Source organism: Neofelis nebulosa, chromosome 5 (genome assembly GCF_028018385.1).
Source record: "Neofelis nebulosa isolate mNeoNeb1 chromosome 5, mNeoNeb1.pri, whole genome shotgun sequence".
Classification (NCBI taxonomy): Eukaryota; Metazoa; Chordata; class Mammalia; order Carnivora; family Felidae; genus Neofelis; species Neofelis nebulosa.
In genome coordinates this window covers 155,632,676-155,652,526 of record NC_080786.1, presented here as the reverse complement: position 1 = coordinate 155,652,526, position 19,851 = coordinate 155,632,676, and the positions used below count along the sequence as shown (strand labels likewise).

At 51.7% G+C, this 19,851-nt stretch overlaps 1 long non-coding RNA gene across 1 annotated transcript; it reads right to left on the bottom strand.

Moving 5' to 3' along the window:
• Positions 1-251: 251 nt before the first annotated feature.
• Positions 252-19,851, bottom strand: LOC131512891 (uncharacterized). The gene is made up of 3 exons (XR_009262365.1): positions 19,356-19,851; positions 15,208-15,393; positions 252-3,244 (listed from the first exon to the last, which is right to left on the bottom strand). It is a non-coding gene; the product is annotated as an uncharacterized LOC131512891 (long non-coding RNA).

Here is a 19,851-nt window from a genome sequence, read left to right as displayed (position 1 = left end):
GAGGGGCACCTGGGTGGCTCGGTCCGTGAAGTGTCTGACTCTTGATTTTGACTCAGGTCAGGATCTCACGGTTCATGAGTTCAAGCCCCACGCCAGGCTCTGCCCTGACAGTGCGGAGCCTGCTTGGGATCCTCTCTCTCTCCTTGCCCCTCCCCCAGTGGTGCACGCTCTCTCTCTCTCTCTCTCTTAAAAATAAACATTTAAAAATTTTAAATAATGAAAAATGTTTAAAAATAAAAAAGATGGATTTATTGAGATAAAATGAACATATGATGAATTCGTTCTCATCTCACAATAAAAGCATGTCTGTTTATAACCAAATTATCATGTTGTACACCTTCAACTGATAGAGGGTGACGCGTCAATTACGCCTCAAAAAAACGGCATCCTTTTTAGGTGTGCAGCCCCCCCTTGTCGGCAATGCAGGAGCCACATTACCACGACCACCATCGAGACCCGGGGCACGCCATCTCCTCAAAAGCTCCTCCGTGCCCCTTTGCTGTCAGTCACCTCTGCCCACCCTCAGCACCCCTGATTTGTGTCCCTGCGGTTTTGCCCTTTCCAGAATGTCATAAGGGCAGCATCGCACAGTGGGTAGCATTCAGCCCCTGGCTTCTTCCGCTTAGCATAATGCTTTCGGGCTCAGACACCGTTCATTTGCCGAACGGTGTTCCAGTGTGTGGACGTGACCCTCCTTCATCCAAGTGCCAGCTGACCATGTGGGTCGTCTCCGGTTTGGGTGATAAAGCTGCTAGAGGTTTTCGTCTCGGGTAAAGAGCCGGGAGGGGCGCTGCTGCGTCGCAGAGGAAAGCCTCCGTGTGACTGCATGAGAAACGGCCGCCTGTTTGCCACGTGGCTGCACCGCTTCCTGCCAGCTGTGGATGAGCCTTCCAGGTGCTCCATACCCTTGCCGGCCTTTGATATCGTTGGTGCTTCTCACGTTAGCCGTTCTAACAGGAATGTGGAGGTATCTCGTTATCGTTTTAATGTCCGTTTTCCCTAATGACTAACGATGTCGAGCATCTTTCCATGTGTTTATTTGGGGTCCGTGTCTCTCGTTTGGTGAAGCGTCGGCTCAGCACACTTTCAGAAATGGAGGTTCTGCATTTTCTTGCCCCAGCTGCTAACGTGAGGTGGGAGGGGGCACGTGGGAGGCATCTCAACGTGCTGGTCTCCATCATTTTCTTCCACGGGACCGCTAATGACGCCCTGGAGGGCCCTGAGGTCCTGTAGGACACACGCGGCACCCTGAGAAGCTTCCTCACGTGAGAGATCCCGGTACTCAGAGCACGTTGGTCACATGGGAGGTACGTGCTGTCTTCTGATCCACACCGTAGGGAAGGTTCCATATAGGGCCTCTCCGATTCTGTATTTGCAAGCTGCCCTGAGTGGGAGACAAAGCGTGGTGGCCGTGCAGCTGGCACGTGCAGTGCTCCCCAGAATCTGAAGCCTGCCTGGTGCTGGACCCTTGGGGGTGGCCGGATTTTGTCTGTCTTAACCAAGTTCTCGCACCCACGAGGGCAACTGGGGCCGTGCGGCCAGGTCACCCTTCGGCACTGGATGGGAAGAGAAGAGCTGGACCCAGAACGGATCGCAGCGGGGCTCTGGAACCTCACGTAGGCTCCTGGCATGAGAGCGACGTGCCTCGCGGCTCCTGAGCCCCCATCTGCGTTGGCTACGGCCGCTACCCTACGCCAAGGTGCTTGTCTTTTCTCCGTGCACCGTCTGTGCGGCCTCCTAGCGGCAGCCTGTCGTCGCCCCAGGCTCCCCCTGCCCCCCATGCAGCTGGTGCCCACGCCCGATGCTCTGAGCTAGTGCTGTGCAGCCAGATCAACCCTGCCACCCTTCGGCCAGGGGACGGGGGGCAATGTCTGGTCATGTCTTTGGTCCGGTGTCTGATAAACACACGGACAGCCCCCCACACCCAGGAAGGATCCGGTCCCCAGGGTCAACAGCACGGACGCTTTCTGCTTCAGATCCACGGGCATTCTGCTCAATGACGGACGTGTCTCGTGCTTGGCTGTCACTAACACCGTGGCATTTTGGGTCATTGCAGGGCTCAGGAACTACGGGGTTATCATTAGTTCCATTCTATTTTTATCCTCACCGGGAAAAAAGGAAAACGGCAAAGACAAATGAAGAAGGCATGAATAATGGATATGCCCAACGATTTGACATAAATGGGACTGCAGACATAAGCATGCCTCTGACAGATTTACAACTGTCACATCAAAGGCTAGCAAGCCCCTGCACAGTGGCCGGCTCTCCAGGCGTCGAGTCTGAGAAACCCACGCATTAGCTCTCATGGTGAGGTCTTATTTTTTCTCATTTTCACACCGTTTTAATTTGGAGGCTTAGAAAAACTGATTTGTTTAAATAAAAGTAAATTGGAAACTAGATTGGCCATATGCGATAGTTATGTGATGCATCATCACGTATAAATTTTGTATGCGATCATCACCTTGGCTGGGCTATGGCACCCTGCTTCCGGTCAAACGTTATTCTAGATGTTTCTATGAAGGCATGTTTGAGATGACATTAACAATGAATCAGGGGACGTTGAGTGGGGCGGGTTGCTCTCCGTGACGTGGGTGGGCCTCGTTCAATCAGTTGAAGGCCTCAGAGACACGGACTGACTTCTCCCAAAGAAGAGGGAATTCAAAAGACAAAATGGAGGCTCGAACTGCAACTCTTGCCTGGGTCCCCAGCCTGTCGGCCCACCCTGAACTTTCTGGACTTGCCGGCCCCCATTATTACGTACGATAATTCCTTAAAACAATTATTTCTCTCTCTCTCCCCTTGTAAATGCATATGAATATTCACAGATGTGTATGTGTGTGCACGGGCACACACACACACATCCTGTTGATTCTGCTTCCCTGGAGAACCCTAACATATCCCAGGGCTCGATAACCATGGGGTCTGGTCCGCTGCTTCCACGAAGTAAACAGAAGCTCAGATCGTGTGCAGCCCCCTCCTGGGTACAGGGACAAGGGGGTGGGAAGCCACCCTGATGTGCAGCAAAAGATGGGAGGTTTTGAGGAGGAGAAAGCTCAGGACAAGTTCACGCCACAGCTGAGCTGGACCAGCGCCAGGTGAAAAGTGTGGCGAGCGCGGGGCAAACAGCACCCCATCGTGTGATGTGACCGGCAGTCCTAGGAGGTGCTGCTGGGGTGAGGCCCGGCTCCTTACCCCCTACGTGGTCTTGCGCGGGTCCCAGGATGCAAAAGAACGTCACAAGTATCTGTTGAAGGAACAGATGGGTGAGTGAATCCCTGTAGGTCAAATAAAGGGAGTCCCTCCGCACACACGCGCGGCTGTAACCTTTCACTCTCCCGAGCGACTCATGGGACCTCACGAGGCGGCCGGCCCTCAGCACCCGTTCTAACATGTGCTTCGGTGGCTACTCCGTGCTCCTTTCTGAAACACAGGTTTTAAAAACCTGTTATCCCAAGTGTCTGAAACGAAAATGCTCCCCGCAATGTTTAGAAGTTTTCGTAAGAGACCTTGTCACGGCTTGGATTGCGTTCCCCCAAAACATACATTGAAGTCCGAAGCCAGATGCCCGGGGGACGGGACCTTATCTGGAAACAGGGTCTTTGCAGACGTGATCGAGCTAAGACGGGGCCATGCTGGAGTAGGATGTGCCCACAGTCCAGTGACTGGTGTCCCTATGACAAGAGGACACAGACACAGGGGAGGGGAGGCCAGGAGACGCCAGGGGCAGAGACTGGAGCAGGACGGCCACAAGCCAAGGGTTGCTGGCCCCCCGGGAGCTGGGAGAGGCCTCCCCTGGAGGCTTCAGAGGAAGCACAGCCCCGCCGACAGCTGGGTTGTGGGCTTTCTTGCCTGGACACTGTGAGGAAGTAAACTGCTGCTGGCTAAGCCGCCTGCTCTGCGGTCCTACAGATGTGAGTACAGGTGTCATAATGACAAGAACAAGTCTGTGCCCCAGGAGCAAGCACTGGGGCTGAACACAACGGAAACTTCCATCCTGAAACATGACCCCTTCCATCGCCGGTACGCCTGGGGTGCTTCCATCATGCTGGCACCTGTCCACCGTCTGATACGTCAGACTCATTAACTCGGCCCTTCAACAACCCAGGGGGAGACCCAGGCACAGAGAGGCTAAGTGAGTCACTCCTGGCCACACACACAGCTCATCCCTGGTGGGGTCGAGATAGAACTCAATTTGGACCCAGAACCTTCTTCTTAAGCACTGATTGATACAGCCGGCATCAATGTCCTGGGACCACTGTAAAAAGTGACCACAAGTCAGGTGGCTTAAAACCACATAGATGTCCTGTCTCACAGTCCTGGAGGCCAGAAGTCCAAAGTCGAGGCGGCCGCAGGACCGTGCTCCCTCCGAGGACTTGAGAAGAATCCTCTGGGTCTTTCTCAGCTTCTGCTGGCTGCTGGCAATCCTTGGCTTTCCTCGGCTCGGGGCCACCTCACTCCAGTCTCTGCCCCTGTCGCTACATGGCCTTCTGTCCCCTGTGTCTCTGTGTTCTCCCCCTTACAGGGACACCGGTCCCTGGATTTAGGGCCCGCCCCACTCCAGCATGGCCCATCTTGATTACATCTGCAAAGACCCCATTTCCAAATCGGGTCTCATTCCCAAGTTCAGAGGGTTAGGAAGTCGACATGTTTGGGGACACAATTCAACCCACTAAGGGCTCAACTGTCCCTGGGAATGCTGCGCCCTCGGGGGTGCTACGGGCCAGTGGGCAGGAAGCAGACCAGTCTCCCCAGGGCTCCCCGAGGGCCAGGCTGGGGTCCGCTCACCGGGGCACCTGACAAAGCCACCTGCAAGCACGCGCAAGGGAAGCAGAGATGGCCGGTGACCCGGGACCTCGGGGAAACGAGCCGCACGCCTCTGTGCTTGCTCCGGGTGCGGCTTCTCCGTGCCCGCATCTGAGCCTCTGCTTCCAGAAGCATCCTCTCGGCAGCACTGGTCTCTGCAGGAGGCGTTATTCCTGGTGAGTCTGCCGCCCGGCACAGCGTGAGGACTAGGGAGAGACGGCAGCTCACTCCCCCGACGGCCGGTCAGTGAGAGCACCGAGCACGGGTCAGTCACCACGCGGGACCACGAACCGTCGGTCCCGAGCTCATGGTACCACTCCCGGCCATGCCCTCCTCCCGGCCCAGCCTCTCACGCCCCCAAGCCCCGACAGCTCCCCGCTCTGTCCAGGCCCACCCGCTCTCGGCTGCCCTGCACCCGTGGCCGAACGCCCCGTCCCCTCCACGTCTCTGACCACGCGGCCACCACGGCTCGCGACGGCCTCCCGGGCGGAATTCGGACCCATGCCGCCGCCGCCCGTCTTCCCCTCCACCCCCACGTCCCACCCCTCCTCTTTGTTCTTCGTGCCCCGCCTGCCGGCTCAGCCAGCATGAAGCCCCACTGTGTGCAGGTGCGAGGCTAACCCCTGGGGCTGCGAGCAGGACGAAGCGTGCGACGGGTGAGAAGGCACCTGTCATTGCACCCGACTCTAGGGGCTGTGCCGGGAATGCACGGGAATCCCAAAGGAACAGCAAGGAAAAACTCCCTAGCTCTGTCCGCAGAGGTCAAGGAGGGCTCCCCAGAGGCCCCAGAGGCGGTGACGCCCTGGCTGTGTTGAGGGATGAGGAGGGCGCTCCCAGAAGAAGGAGGTGAGGACAGGGGACACGAACCACCTGGCCGCAGGTCAGCTCTACCTGGAGACTACACGGCCTATAGGCCCTGAGGCCACACCAGCCCAGCCCTTCACATCCTGCTAAGGTCGGAGTGATGTCACCAACACCCACTGCCACAATTCCACAAGCCCCGCCTACATTCCACCCCCAGGCTGCTTGTTCCGGATGGTTCCCGGGTGCTTCCCCACCTCTGCTTCCCACCCTCCCCTCCAGATGGCTCTTCTGTGCTCCTGCAAGGTAGACCGCGATCTGAGGCCAGCGGGGCCGTGCCCGGTGGCAGCGCTGGACCTCATGAGCCAGCCAGTCCCGGCTTGGGGATGGGGAGGCAGGGGCACAGGGACAGGTTGCCCGGCAACACCGGGCCCTCCCCCTGCCGGGCACAGTGTCCCCCCCAGCACAGGTCCCCCCCAGCACAGTGTCCCCCCAGCACAGTGTCCCCCCAGCACAGGTCCCCCCAGCACAGTGTCCCCCCAGCACACGGCCCACCAGCACAGTTCCTCCCCCTTACAATGCTCCCCTACACTTGGCACATGTACAATAAATGTTCGTGGAACTACTGAATAAAGTTGTTGCCTAAGCAGGAGGTGACAAACATCACTTTTGCTCATAACCCAGAAGCTAGAACAAGTCACATTGTCTTAGCTAATCAAAGGGCATTGGGGGTGGGGCAGGCAAGACCTATAGTTCTTCTGAGTGCCTGGGGGTGCGGGGGCCCAGGGCACGCAGCCCCAAGAAGGGCCACTTTGACCTAAAGACTGTTTTGAGTTGAAAGCAATCGAAGCCCAGCAGATTCGGGAACGTTCCTCACCTCGCCCACAACTGCCTACATTCGCGCTGGAAGGCAGAGCCCGAGCAGGAAGCGAGCTCTCACAGAGGCTCCTCTGCACCTGAGGGACTGGTCTGCACAGCGGGGCGGACGCTGTCTCCAAACACCTCCTCTCCCCTTCCTGCTAGTGTCCAACCCCCTTCGGGACCCCCAGACCCCACCCCGTCCCGGGCTCAGGATGTCCTACTGGCCTCCTGTTGCCTGACTGTCTCTGAAATGTCCACATCTTTGTGGATTCCCCGTAGGCACCAAACTCAAATTGATTTCCTCCTGCTCACGTGTCTCGTGTCAATTTGACTCTCAGCCCAGCCACAAGGACCTTGAAGGGCAGAGAAAAGATCTTCCTCCCACAACAGGTGGAAGGGAAGGAGGCTCAGAAGGAAGCCCAGAGTCTGCTGGGTTGAAAGATTGAAAGGAGAACCCCATTCAATCCACAAGTATTAGCAGAGCCCCGACCTGAGGCCAGGTCCCCACCTGCCTGGTGTTTGGGAATTGGGAAATGAGGTGAGTGAGTGACAGAGATGTGTGAGCCCACACCCCCAGGGTGGAGATGGGGGTGGAAACCAACACTCCCACCCGACCCTTAGGAGGTGCCTGTCCCGGGCCCCAGGGGTTGTTCCACTGAAATGACCAGAAAGGCTGAAAAGGGGCTTGGTTGCTTCCATTCTGACCTCAAACTTTCTGGTTGGATTCTTCTCTCTAGTGGGTCTCTGGGCTCAGGCAGAAGACCCTGAGGGCAAAGCATCCCCTGGTGGGAGCCCCAACTACCCCCTCAGGCAACAAGCCCCGGGAGCTGGGGAGACCCAGCATGATTGACCCCAAGACAGTGACGGACCTGACCCACCTGCACGGACCTACTACCTTTGCCTCACTTTTCCTGACCCAAACCTGGAGTATTTCCCACACTTTGGGGACGGTCTTTGAAACCCTCGTCCACCGTCTTTCCCATGCTGGCCTCCCTGAAATAACTTCCTTTCTTCGTTCACTGTCTCTGGGTTTTGTCAGCAATGAGTGACCCAGGCTGGTCTGCTTAGGACCCCTGCTCCCCGGCTACAAAGCAACACTCAACCTGGCCTTTGAAAGATGGGCTCCAGGGGCGCCTGGGTGGCTCAGTCTGTTAAGCATCCAACTCTTGGTTTCAGCTAGGGTCAGGATCTCATGGTTCATGAGTTCGAGCCCCACATCCGGCTCTGTGCTGACAGTGCAGAGCCTGCTTAGGATTCTCTCTCTCCCTCTCTCTCTCTCCAAATAAAAACCAAACAAACAAACAACAACAAAAAAAAGCATTTGGGTCATTAGTGTATCGCAAAACTCTTGGAAGCTAATCTAGAATTAACTTTGTTTTCAAATCTGTGTTTCCCCCATGGTCGATTTTATAATTCCTACAACTCGGTAAGGTTTTCACTACCAAAAATCACGTGGAGGTGTTTGGTGAGCCAGTGACGGGGTTCACTGGGTGATGCCTTAGAGGAGTGTTTCCTGCGGGCACTGCTGACCCACAAAACCTGCTGCTGGGCCTTCCCCGGGATGCCATCGGCAGCCGGGCGGCTGGCCTCTTGTCACGGCTGGCCCCGCGCCCTCGCCGCCAACCTCCTGTTCCGTCGATCCTGCAACCGGCTCCCTAACACAGCTTTGCTCAGAACACGTTTTTCAACTTTCCCTCTTGCCCAAATTTAGTAGCTCTTTAATTAGCAACCTTTGCCAACATTCTATTTTTAAACTATTATAAATGTGCGCGGAATTGCTTCGCATCTTTCTGTTTGCACCAGTGTTCACGGTCCCTGGCTTTCATACCGCCATAATTAGTTTCAAATGGGAACATAGGAGAGTTTTGAGCAAGTTATTTCTATCAGTGCATCGTCACGTGGGTCACATCACAGGAGGGCCTCTGTCTTAACTTTATAACCTTTTCTTTCCATCTGCGGGATTATTTTTTCGGCTCAGACTCAGTCTCGTCCCAGACAGCATCTTCCCAGACTGACGGGGTGCCATCCTGTGCATCACGGTAAGTCCCCGAGGCCGGCCACTCCAGGACCACTCCTGGCTGTACTTTCTCCAGACCCGATTATGTTTCTCTGGAACGGCTTTCAATTTGCCACGCAGTTATTTGAGCAAGGAGTGGAAATAGCTATAACCTCTAATTCTTGCTGAATCCCTATCATATGCCTCGAAGCGTAGCGCTAAGCACTTGACCTTTATCTCACTTGCTATTCACACCTGACCTACAGGAGCTCAGGAGGTGGAAATTCCCTAGGCGACCGACCGTGAGGGGGGAGGAGGAAGCGGCAGGTTTCGGAGGTGATGTGACTTGGCCGAGGTCACCCAGTCACTAAGTTGAAAAGCTGGCACTGGTCCCCGCCCCCCTGCTCTCAGCTTCGAATCATCTGCCTCCCGGCGCCCACCTTTATAAGAATGAATCAAAAATCAAATCGAAAATAAGCACCACGTGTGTATTTGTGGCTGTGGCTCAGCAGAACCACCACGGCTCAAGTTTGCCCTCACACTCCCTGTCCCTCGTGGAACTTTCTCGGTGTATCTTTCCTAACTTCAGAATTAAACCATGGTTTCTCAGTCATTGAGGGAAGCTTCTTCCTCTACTGTATGATTAATATCAACCCTCAGACTTGAAGGCGTTTGGTTTCAATTAACATTCTCCAGCAAAAGCTCAGCTTTGCTCTGTGGCTTTCTGTTCTTCCATTTGATGACGGGTCACGGGCACAAGTTTTACTTGCTGTCTCTTTACATTGTTGTACATCTTTGGGCCTGTTTAAAACATTATCTGAGCAATGCTATCCTGAAGGCTAGTTTATGCTGAAGCAATAGGTTTTTCCTAAAACATTGTTGTCTTGGGGGCCACTTAGGTTTTTTGTCTGGCGCCTGAGCTTAAGGTAGGCCGCTCACCTACTGACCAGTAAAAGACAGGGGAAGCAGTGAGGGTACCTGTAGAGAGCAAGATGGAGTCAGTCACGTCAAGCAGGGGCCTGGGTCAAGCAATGACGCAAGCAGTTCGGGGTACGGTAGCAAGACCAGCACCGGCTGGAGACACCCCGGAACTGATAACCAGCAGGAGCAGGGGAGGCCTGCAGGGGCCCAAGGCTGATGACACCCCTTTAAAAAGGGAGGGTTTTTGCAGCAAACCGTCAGCCTCCTCGGACGTGACCCCTCTGTGTCTGACCACCTCAGAAAGGCAGCTGCGGCCAAAGACTCTGTCCGGTTCATCTCCAACAGGAACAGAGACCCTCCGCTGCTTGGACATAATAAACAGTGAGCTCCGAGCGCCGACCCAGACCCGACGGAGGCCTTATCTCAACTGCTCGCCCACAGGCTGATTTCGAGTTGGGTTCGTTAACTTCCTACACCCTCTCACCCTCTGTTATCTTGTTTGTTGTGTGGCTTGTCTTCTGTTCTGCTCTGTCGTGTAAGAAGCCAAGTTTAACCACATGGTGAAATGCCACTGAGTTTGGAATCTTGAAGCTGCTTTATAATTGCGATTGACTTTTCTTTATGACCAACTGAAGCCAGCCTTGGGACAGGCACACCTTTTTTTTTTTTTTTAATGTTTATTTATTTATTTATTTATTTGCTTACTTACTTAGAGGGTATGCATGAGTGTGAGAAGGGCAGAGAGAGAGAAAGAGGGGGAGAGAGAATCCCAAGCAGCCTCTACGTCGGCAGCACAGAGCCTGACGTGGGGCTCGATCCCACGAACCAAGAGATCACAACCTGAGCTGAAATCAAAAGTCAGACATTCAACTGACTGAGCCACCCAGGAGCCCCACCTGCTTCCCTTTAATACAGAATTCCGTTGAGCTAACTTCAATCCCAGGAGAAAGAGCACACCAGTGAGTTTTAGAATAACTATGACCTTGCTGACAATACAGTGGCACTATAATATCACCCTGATAGCCTTGCCATCGTGATGAAACCAATCACTGGAGCCTACTGGTCACAAGGGGAGAGAACTACATCTGAAAAGGAAATCAGATTTCCGAGGGACAGCCAAACAATTTTTCACCTTTGCCTCCCTATCACATACTCCAAACGTCTTATTTTCTAAATTTAGTTGATTTTCGTAAGTCAAAACTCTTGGGAACAGTCTCAAGCAATGTTCGAAAAGCATAGGCTTATTATAGCCAATGATATGTCAAATGGGTTAAATATGCAGTCTTGGCCACACTTCAGATGACATCATGATGGTTCTTGGTCACTGATCATCACCACCCATCCATTTTCAAAGTGTTGGAACGCTGACAATAATTTGCCTACCTTAGAAAGAAAGAAAGCTTACAAAGAACAGGACATCTATGTTTAGAAGTAGTAATTTCACAGATATCAGGGAACCAGGCGGTGTCCCAAATCAACTGAGTCACATTTAAGAGGGGAGGGGGGACTGCTTTCTAATGGAGCTGACAGATTAAAACGCTTGACCCAGTTTTTACCAGAGTGCTTCGTAAGTAAAGCTCTAGTTCTGTAACGTTTTACCAAGTCTAGTTCTAATCTCGATATTTTAACATAAATTTGGGGGAAAATATGTATTAAGATGTTGACAGGCGTCAAGTTTCTAGCACAGAACACGCCAAGCATCCAAATGCGTCTCGGAGATGATTTAGTACAGTAAGTACTTTTCCAATCAAGTTTAAATGCACGTTCATATTTCTTTTTCAGTAGAGTGACTCATGTTCTGAACCAGGGTCAACAAGGCTGACTCTTACCCAAAGAGAAGGGAGGAATCTCTAAAGTCTCCAAGATTTAAAAAACAAAAGACAACAAAAAGGTCAATCATATCTCTACTCTTTTTTTTTAACACTTGTATATATTTTTAGAGAGAGAGAGCGCACCAGCAGGGGAGGGGCAGAGAGGGAGGGAGACACAGAATCCGGAGCAGGCTCCAGGCTCAGAGCGGTCAGCACAGAGCCCGACGCGGGGCTCGAACCTACGAACCATGAGGTCATGACCTGAGCTGAAGTCAGACACTCAACTAACTGAGCCACCCAGGCGCCCCTCATCTCTACTCTTTTAAGAATAGCTCCAGGGTCAGATAGATGGAGTCCACGTTTTAGCCGCGTATTCACGACATGCACAGAACCTCGTGAAGCTTGATGTCACGTTGGACAAATGTGCCCGGCTGTCTTGAAATGTCGTGGTGGGAAGCAACGCCAGTGTGCTTACAGACACACAGAATAAGCTGCTGTGTGGGAAGGGCGGCCCAGCCTATAACACCCTTTGGTGAGCTCATTGTTTGCTCTCCCAAGGTGGCATCTCCACCTACAAATCCAGAATGACGGTCAGCTCCCTCCTGCCTGTCCCGGAATCAGCACAGTCAATGTCAGGGGTAAAGCTGGGTTCTCTTGCCGTGTGGCTCTTGTAGGGCAAGGCGGTTACTGCTTGATTCCAGGTTCATCTTCGTGGCTCTTAGGAGGCCTCCTAAGAGCCGTGGGCCCATGGAGGTGAGCTGCCTCCACCATCAGGCCCATCGGACATCTGGGTCCCCAGGAGAGGCGCAACCGCCTTCCCTCACCGTCCTGAGCACACACGAGTCTCGTAGCATTCACCACTTGGTTCCCGTCTCTTTCCCCAGAGAGGATGACAGTTCCTTGAGGGCAGGGACCATCGAGTGTTCATCTTTGCAGTCCTAATGCCTGGGTCATGGCAGGCACAGACATCAGAATGCTGGAGGCAGGGTGGGAGAAAAGGAGGCCGTCCAAGATTCAGATCTGATCCACACCCCACATACCTCACTGTTTATGGAATAAGTAGCTCACGGAACACAGGCCATGGGGTATGAATCCCTCCGGCTTCTGCTGCCCGCCAGATTATTCCTCATCTGCACACCCCTTTCTCCCCTCCCAAATCATCTAACAGAAGATCTGCGCTCCTGATTCACCCCTTCCCATTAGGAGAAAAAGAAGATAAAGGGCCGAACAGCTAAGGAGTTCTACCCTAAACATCTGGAATATTTTCAGAGCTGTCGGACGTGATTCCAAACCCCCTCCTGCACCTCCTGGCCCTATGAGCCTCGCTTTCCTGGTGTGGACAGCTTTATCATCCCTGGAGAGCAGGGTGGCTGTGCAGGTCAGATCACAGCGGAGGGCAGACACTTGTTCAACAAAAGCTGTCATTCTTCACCCCAGTGTGACACTTTGGGGATGTAGATCCATTTTTATTCACCCAAAGAATCCCATGGTGCAGATTTTAAGGGACCTGTATTCCTCACCAGCTTTCATGACGGCCACTTACAGAAAGGCACAAAAGAAATCCCTTCTGGGGGCGCCTGGGTGGTTCAGTCAAGCGTCCGACTCCTGATTTCGGCTCGGGTCACGATCTCATGGTTTGTGAGTTTGAGCTCCACTTCGGGCTCTGTGCTGATAGTGCAGAGCCTGCTTGAGACACTCCTTCTCCCTTTCTTTTTTTTTTTTTTAATTTTTTTTTTTTTAACATTTATTTATTTTTGAGACAGAGAAAGACAGAGCATGAACGGGGGAGGGGCAGAGAGAGAGGGAGACACAGAATCGGAAGCAGGCTCCAGGCTCTGAGCCATCAGCCCAGAGCCTGACGCGGGGCTCGAACTCACGGACCGCAAGATCGTGACCTGAGCTGAAGTCGGACGCTCAACCGACTGAGCCACCCAGGCGCCCCACTCCTTCTCCCTTTCACTCTGCCCCTCTCTCGCTCGTGCGTGCGCTCTCTCTCTCTCAAAACAAATAAAGAAACTTAAAAAAAGAAAAAGAAAGAAACCCCACGCAAATCCGTTTCCTTAGTGTATGCAGTTCATAATCCAATGTCCAGAATTACTACGGCAGTTATGCACATGCGCACTCACGCGTCCTTCCCCAATCCTGCCTAAGGCAAAGGGCTGCTTGAAACCGTGTGGATGCAATCCACTTCCTAGCCGGAACAGTTGTCTGCCCACCTGGAGGACCTTGAGGTGTCTCAGGTCTTCAAGGACCGGTGTGGTGAGGAGAGAGGCGAGGAGGCAAGCGGACCCTTTGAGAAAAGACAAGCACGTGGCAGACTGATGCTTCGGGTCGGGGAGGAATTTTGGCTCAGCGTCCCCGCCCCCTTCATGATAATGTTTAAAGACGAGGCTCCTCCACTGTGAGCCCCCGATGGGAGTGATACTTAACCTGGCCCAATTTCCACCCCGTCGACCAGACGGCTATGGCTCGCTCCAGTTCTGGGCCTACATGAGGCTTGGACGTAGCGTTCGCTGGGCAGGGGCCGTCATAAAGCATGGTGTATGCAGCATCCTGATACTTTACCACTTCCCAGCCACGTTCCCTTTGGTTCTTCTTTCTCTGTCATGGGCTTTTCAAAGAACTTCCCCTGTTGCCGGCAGGTATCCGGGACCCCTCCCCTGTAGCAGATTGAACGGCAGCCTCCAGAGATACCAGTTCAGGTCCTAATCCCTGAAGCCTGCAATTCGAGCTTCTCTGGAAAAGGGGTCTCTGCAGACGTGATTAAGTTAAAGACCCCGAGACACGGAGAGAATTCTTGATTACCCCCATGGGCCCTAGATGCCATTGCAAGTGTCCCTATAAGAGGTTATCAAGAAAGGTGACACACACGGAAGGCAACGTGACCATAGAGAGTGAAGGGATGTGACCCCAGTCGAGGAGCACCAGTAGCCACCAGAAGCTGGAAGAGGCGAGGCAAGGGTTCTCCCCTAGACCCTCCAGAGAGAGCATATGATTTCAGCCCAGCGATACAGATTTGGGACTTCTGGCCTCCAGCACCGTGAAACAATAAATGTCTGCTGCTTTAAGCCACCAAGATTGTGGTAATTTGTTACGGCAACAATAGGAAATGAATACGTCACCCTCTACCCCAACCTAATTTTTCTTTTAAGTGTATTTATTTATTTATTTATTTAAGTAATCTCCACACCCAACGTGGGGCTTGAACCCATGACCCTGAGACCAAGACTCCTATGCTCTTCCAACCGAGCCAGCCAGGTGCCCCTCCAACCTAATTTTTTAAACTACAGTTTGGGCAGATTTGGACCTCTAGATGCATGCTCAAAATGCAACAGATGGTTAAGAGAATTGCGGCCGATTGAAACTTCCCACTTCCAAATGTGTAGAGGCTTAATGCTTTTAAAAAACATTTTTTTAATGTTTACTTATTTTTGAGAGAGAGAGACAGAGCATGAGCGGGGGAGGGGCAGAGAGAGAAGGAGACACAGAATCCGAAGCAGGCTCCAGGCCCCAAGCGGTCAGCACAGAGCCCGATGAGGGGCTGGAACCCACAAACCGTGACATCGTGACCTGAGCCGAAGTCGGATGCTTCACCGACTGAGCCACCCAGGCGCCCCCATCGTAACACAGTTTCTAAGGGAAACCTGGCCGTGGGAAGCAGACGGCCCAGGACACAGGCCCCAAACTTTGAGAATACGCGGGTTAACAGACACGGTTTTGGCATCAGAGGAGCCCACAGCCTGCCAGCAGGCCACAAACAGAATAGATAGATGTTCCAGCGGCGTGGCTGAAGCACAGAGGCAGGAGGGTGGCTCTTGAAGGACAGACAGGGATCTGCCAGCAGCTGGAGAAAGAAAAGGGAATCCCTGCCAGTACGCGAGCCAGCTGTGTGTGGCTGAGCAGTCGGCCAAGTGGAGGAACATACAGAAGCCACCCGTGTGCCACGTGGTCGGCCATGCCCACACCAAGTCTGCACCCATCCGATCTGCGTTTAGAGACATAAATGTGACTCACCTGGACTGGCCTGGGGAGGGAGGGCGCAAACCTGAGGACGTCGGTGCAGCGCCTACAACGATCGGCCAGGAGCATGGCAAGAGGGCAGGTGAGGACAGACCGAAGGGGCACCCGAGAGACAGACTGGCAGGACTCTGTCATGGCTGGTAGCTGTGGCCTCTCCGGACGGTGATGTCTGAGAGGAGCCTGGTCATATACATATATATTAGTTACCTATATATTTTAGTTACAGATATATTTTACTTATATATGTATTAGTTATACATATACTTTAGTTATATATATATTTGTTATATATTTTTAGTTATATGCATATTTTAGTTATACATATTTTAGTTACATATATCAGTCATACACATATTTTAGTTATACTAGTTATACATATATTTTAGTTATATATAGTTGTATATATTTTAGTTGATATATATTTTAGTTTATATTTTAGTTTAGACATATATTTTAGTTATATATATTTTAGTTATATAGTCATACATGTATTTTAGTTGTATATATTAGTTATACATATATTTTAGTTACACATATATTTTAGTTATATATTTTTAGTTATATATATTTTAGTTATATATATTTTAGTTGATATATATTTTAGTTGGTATATATTTTAGTTTATATTTTAGTTTAGACATATATTTTAGTTATATATATTTTAGTTATATAGTCATACATGTATTTTAGTTGTATATATTAGTTATACATATATTTTAGTTACACATATATTTTAGTTATATATATTTTAGTTGATATATATCTTAGTTGAAATATATCTTAGTTGAAATATATTTTAGTTGATATATATTTTAGTTGATATATATCTTAGTTGATATATATCTTAGTTGATATATATTTTAGTTGATATATATGTTTTAGTTATACATATATATCCATATTTTAGTTGTGTGTGTGTACACACACACACACACACACGTTGGGCTGATATATATTTTAGTTGATATATATGTTTTAGTTATACATATATATCCATATTTTAGTTGTGTGTGTACACACACACACACACACACACACACGTTGGGCTCCGACTATAGGCCAGGCACTGTGCTAGGCTCTGGACAGGCAGAGGTGAAGAGGCCCGCTGGGGGCCAAGAGGTGTACGTAACAACCACCAGAGGTGCTGTGGGAGCACCGGAGGGAGCCCCAGACCCAGAGGGAGGCTGAGGAGGTGAGGGCTGAGGTGGTGGAATCCCGGGCGGAGGAGGGAGTGGGAAGTAATCTGACAATGGGATGAAAAGCTCAAGGTTAGAGGTGCCTGGGGGTGGTGTGGAAGGGGGAGATGACGAGACACACACGAGATGCCCAGAGGCGAGAGACGGAGCCTGATTTGTTTAGAGGTGGGGGTGGGGGGTGGGGAGGGAGAGATGGGATTATAGGAGGGCCAGGTCGTCGCGTCGCTCCGGTGGGTCACGTTATGGAGTTTGAAAGTTAGCCTCCGAGCAGCTGAGGGCCATCAAAAATTTAAGGGAGTGGCGCAATACCTTTTGTTGTTTAAAAACATCGCTTGGATTGCAAATCGAGGGTGGATTAAAAGGGAGAAATCCGGAAGCTGGGAGAGCCATCTAGAAGTGATTGGGGGTGGGAGGCCATTATGTGATCAGAGAAATGTTCAGGAGGTGGACGGATCAGACGGATCAGATCTGGTGATAGGCTGCACCCTGGACCTGAGGAAAGAGAGGACACGGTGCCCCACTTCCCGGCTCAGGCACCTGGGTTAATTGTCCCAGGGACAGACGTGACGAGTCGACAGAGCGTTAACCACGGGGTCAGGTTCAGGGCCACAAACCTGGGAGGTCAACTGACAGACTGAGGTTTCTGCTGGACGTGTCTGTCAAGCCCGGGGTCAGTGAAGCAGTGAGGGCAAGAGCCTGACCACACGGCTTAGGGTGCAGGCACCAAAACGTGTCCTCCCGAGGCAGCTAGAGTGGAAGGTAATCTGAGGGAGATTGCTTTCGGTATTTGGAATAGAACAGTAACCAAAGAACTTGGCTTCTAGCTCTGGCTCTTGCTACCTAGCACGGTGTTGGTTTTCTCACCGCCAAACGGGGGTAGCTACGTGTGCTCGCTCACACTAATCCCAGGGGACCCTAAAACTCAAGACCCTTTGAAAGCCCTACAATCACTGTTGTATTCTGCCTTCTTTTAAGTCCAAAACCACTCTTTGCTCTGCTACCCATTCAGTTCAAAATACAGACACTTCTTAAAGGTTTGAAATAGCTGTGGGAGAAAATTTTCAGGTGCAACATTCTTTGAGACAGGGCATCCTCTTAAAACTAGTGAAAACTAAGATAACTGGCAATAAAGCTGTTACAATGGAACAAATTTTTAATTTTTATCACGCTAAGGCAAGATTATTTGTTACACGTGCTCCTCAAACATTTCATAAATGATTTCAGCCAGGGTCATGTGCATCAACTCAAGCTTAAAAAATGAAATTAGGGGTGCCTGGCTGGCTTAGTCAGTTGAGCGTGTAACTCTTGCTCTCCGGGTTGTAAATTCTAGTTGGGTGTAGAGATTACTTAAAAATACAATCTTAGGGGCACCTGGGTGGCTCAGTCGGTTGAGCGGCCGACTTCGGCTCAGGTCACGATCTCGCGGTCCGTGGGTTCGAGCCCCGCGTCGGGCTCTGTGCTGACAGCTCAGAGCCTGGAGCCTGTTTCGGATTCTGTGTCTCCCTCTCTCTGACCCTCTCCCGTTCATGCTCTGTCTCTCTCTGTCTCAAAAATAAATAACGTTAAAAAAAATAAATAAAATCTTAAAAAAAACTAAAGATTGAAAATAAAAAATTACAGGGGTGCCTGAGTGGCTCTGTCATTAAGCATCTGACTTCGGCTCAGGTCATGATCTCACTGTTTGTGGGCTCAAGCCCCGAGTCTGGCTCTGGGCTGACAGCATGGAGCCTGGAGCCTGCTTTGGATTCTGTGTCTCCCTCTCTCTCTGCCCCTCCGCTGCTCACACTCTTGTCTCTCTCTCTCAAAAATAAATATTAAAAATTTTTAAATAAAAAGATGAAAAATTACATTAAAAGATTAACAGACATTTTAAAAGTATTAACCATGATTTTTTTTTATTTAAAAGTATTATTTTTGGGGCGCCTGGGTGGCGCAGTCGGTTAAGCGTCTGACTTCAGCCAGGTCACGATCTCGCGGTCTGTGAGTTCGAGCCCCGCGTCAGGCTCTGGGCTGATGGCTCGGAGCCTGGAGCCCGTTTCCGATTCTGTGTCTCCCTCTCTCTCTGCCCCTCCCCGTTCATGCTCTGTCTCTCTCTGTCCCAAAAATAAATAAAAAAAAAAAAAAAAAAAAAACAAAACAAAAAAAAAACGTTGAAAAAAAAAATTAAAAAAAATAAAAAAAATTAAAAAAAAATAAAAGTATTATTTTAGGGGCGCCTGGATGGCTCAGTCGGTTGAGTGTCCGACTTCAGCTCAGGTCATGATCTCATGGTTCTGGGTTCCAGGCCGGCTCTGTGCTGACAGCTCGAGCCTGGAGCCTGCTGCAGATTTTGTCTCCAGCTCTCTCTGCCCCTCCCCCACTTGTGCTGTCTGTCTCTAAAATAAACATTTAAAAAAATAAAAGAAATAAACATAAAAATATTATTTTAATGTTTATGTTTGAGTGAGAGAGTGAGAGAGAGAGAGATAGGGTGCTAGCAGGGGAGGGGCAGGGAGAGAGAGAGAGACACAGAATCCCAAGCAGGATCTAGACTCTGAGCTACCAGCACAGAACCTACCACAGGGCTCAAACTCATGAACCATGAGATCATGACCTGAGCCGAAAGTCGGAGGCTTAATAAGCCACCCAGGTGCCCTGGTATTAACCACGACTTAAATTCCAGAATTTAAGTCTGTCCTAACATTACCGCTTTAGAAGGCAACCTTCCCCCACCTTGCAATCTCCTCCCCTCTGGCTTTGGGGAATACACCAGACTGATCTTGAGCTTGTCTAACAGAACATTTCTTTAGAGTTAGTGTTTAGAGTTGGGCAATTGTCGTAACAAATTTCTGGTCCAGACTGCGAGTGAAGTGAGCTTCCCAATTACAACATTCGTGCAAGAAAACGAATTGACATGGGCACTGACTTGGGAGGAACGGAGTTAGGTGCAGAGCGATCACTTAATACCGACTGGGGCTGCAGGCGGTCTGTGGCCACGCAATGACAAGCAAAAGCCACGTGAAGCTGGCGACCAGGGCGGCATCCTCCTCCGCTAGCGCAGGACCGACCGGGAGGCCCGTCCCCCGCTCACTCCCGGGCGGTCCCTGAAGCGCAGCCAGGGCGGCGGCTGGGGCACAGGTGGGCGATCAAGGTCAGCTCTGCAAACCCCGCACCCCGCGCACCTCCGCGCAGGCCGCCGAGCGCGGGCGCTGCGGAAGCCCCGACGGAGACGCCGCGCGCCCAGCGTCCCCGGCCTGAGGACCGGCCCCCGAGGGCCGTGCGGGACGAAAGAGGCGACCGACCGCGGCGAGTCGCCTCCCGCTCCCTCCGCAGCCTCAGAGCGGCCCGCAGTGGAACGGCGCCCCGAGCCGAGGAAGCCGCGGGGCCGGCGCGGAGCAAGCGCTCGAAGGGCGCGGGCGGACGCGGAACGCCAGGCGGAAGGCGCGCGCGGGTCGCGGAAGGA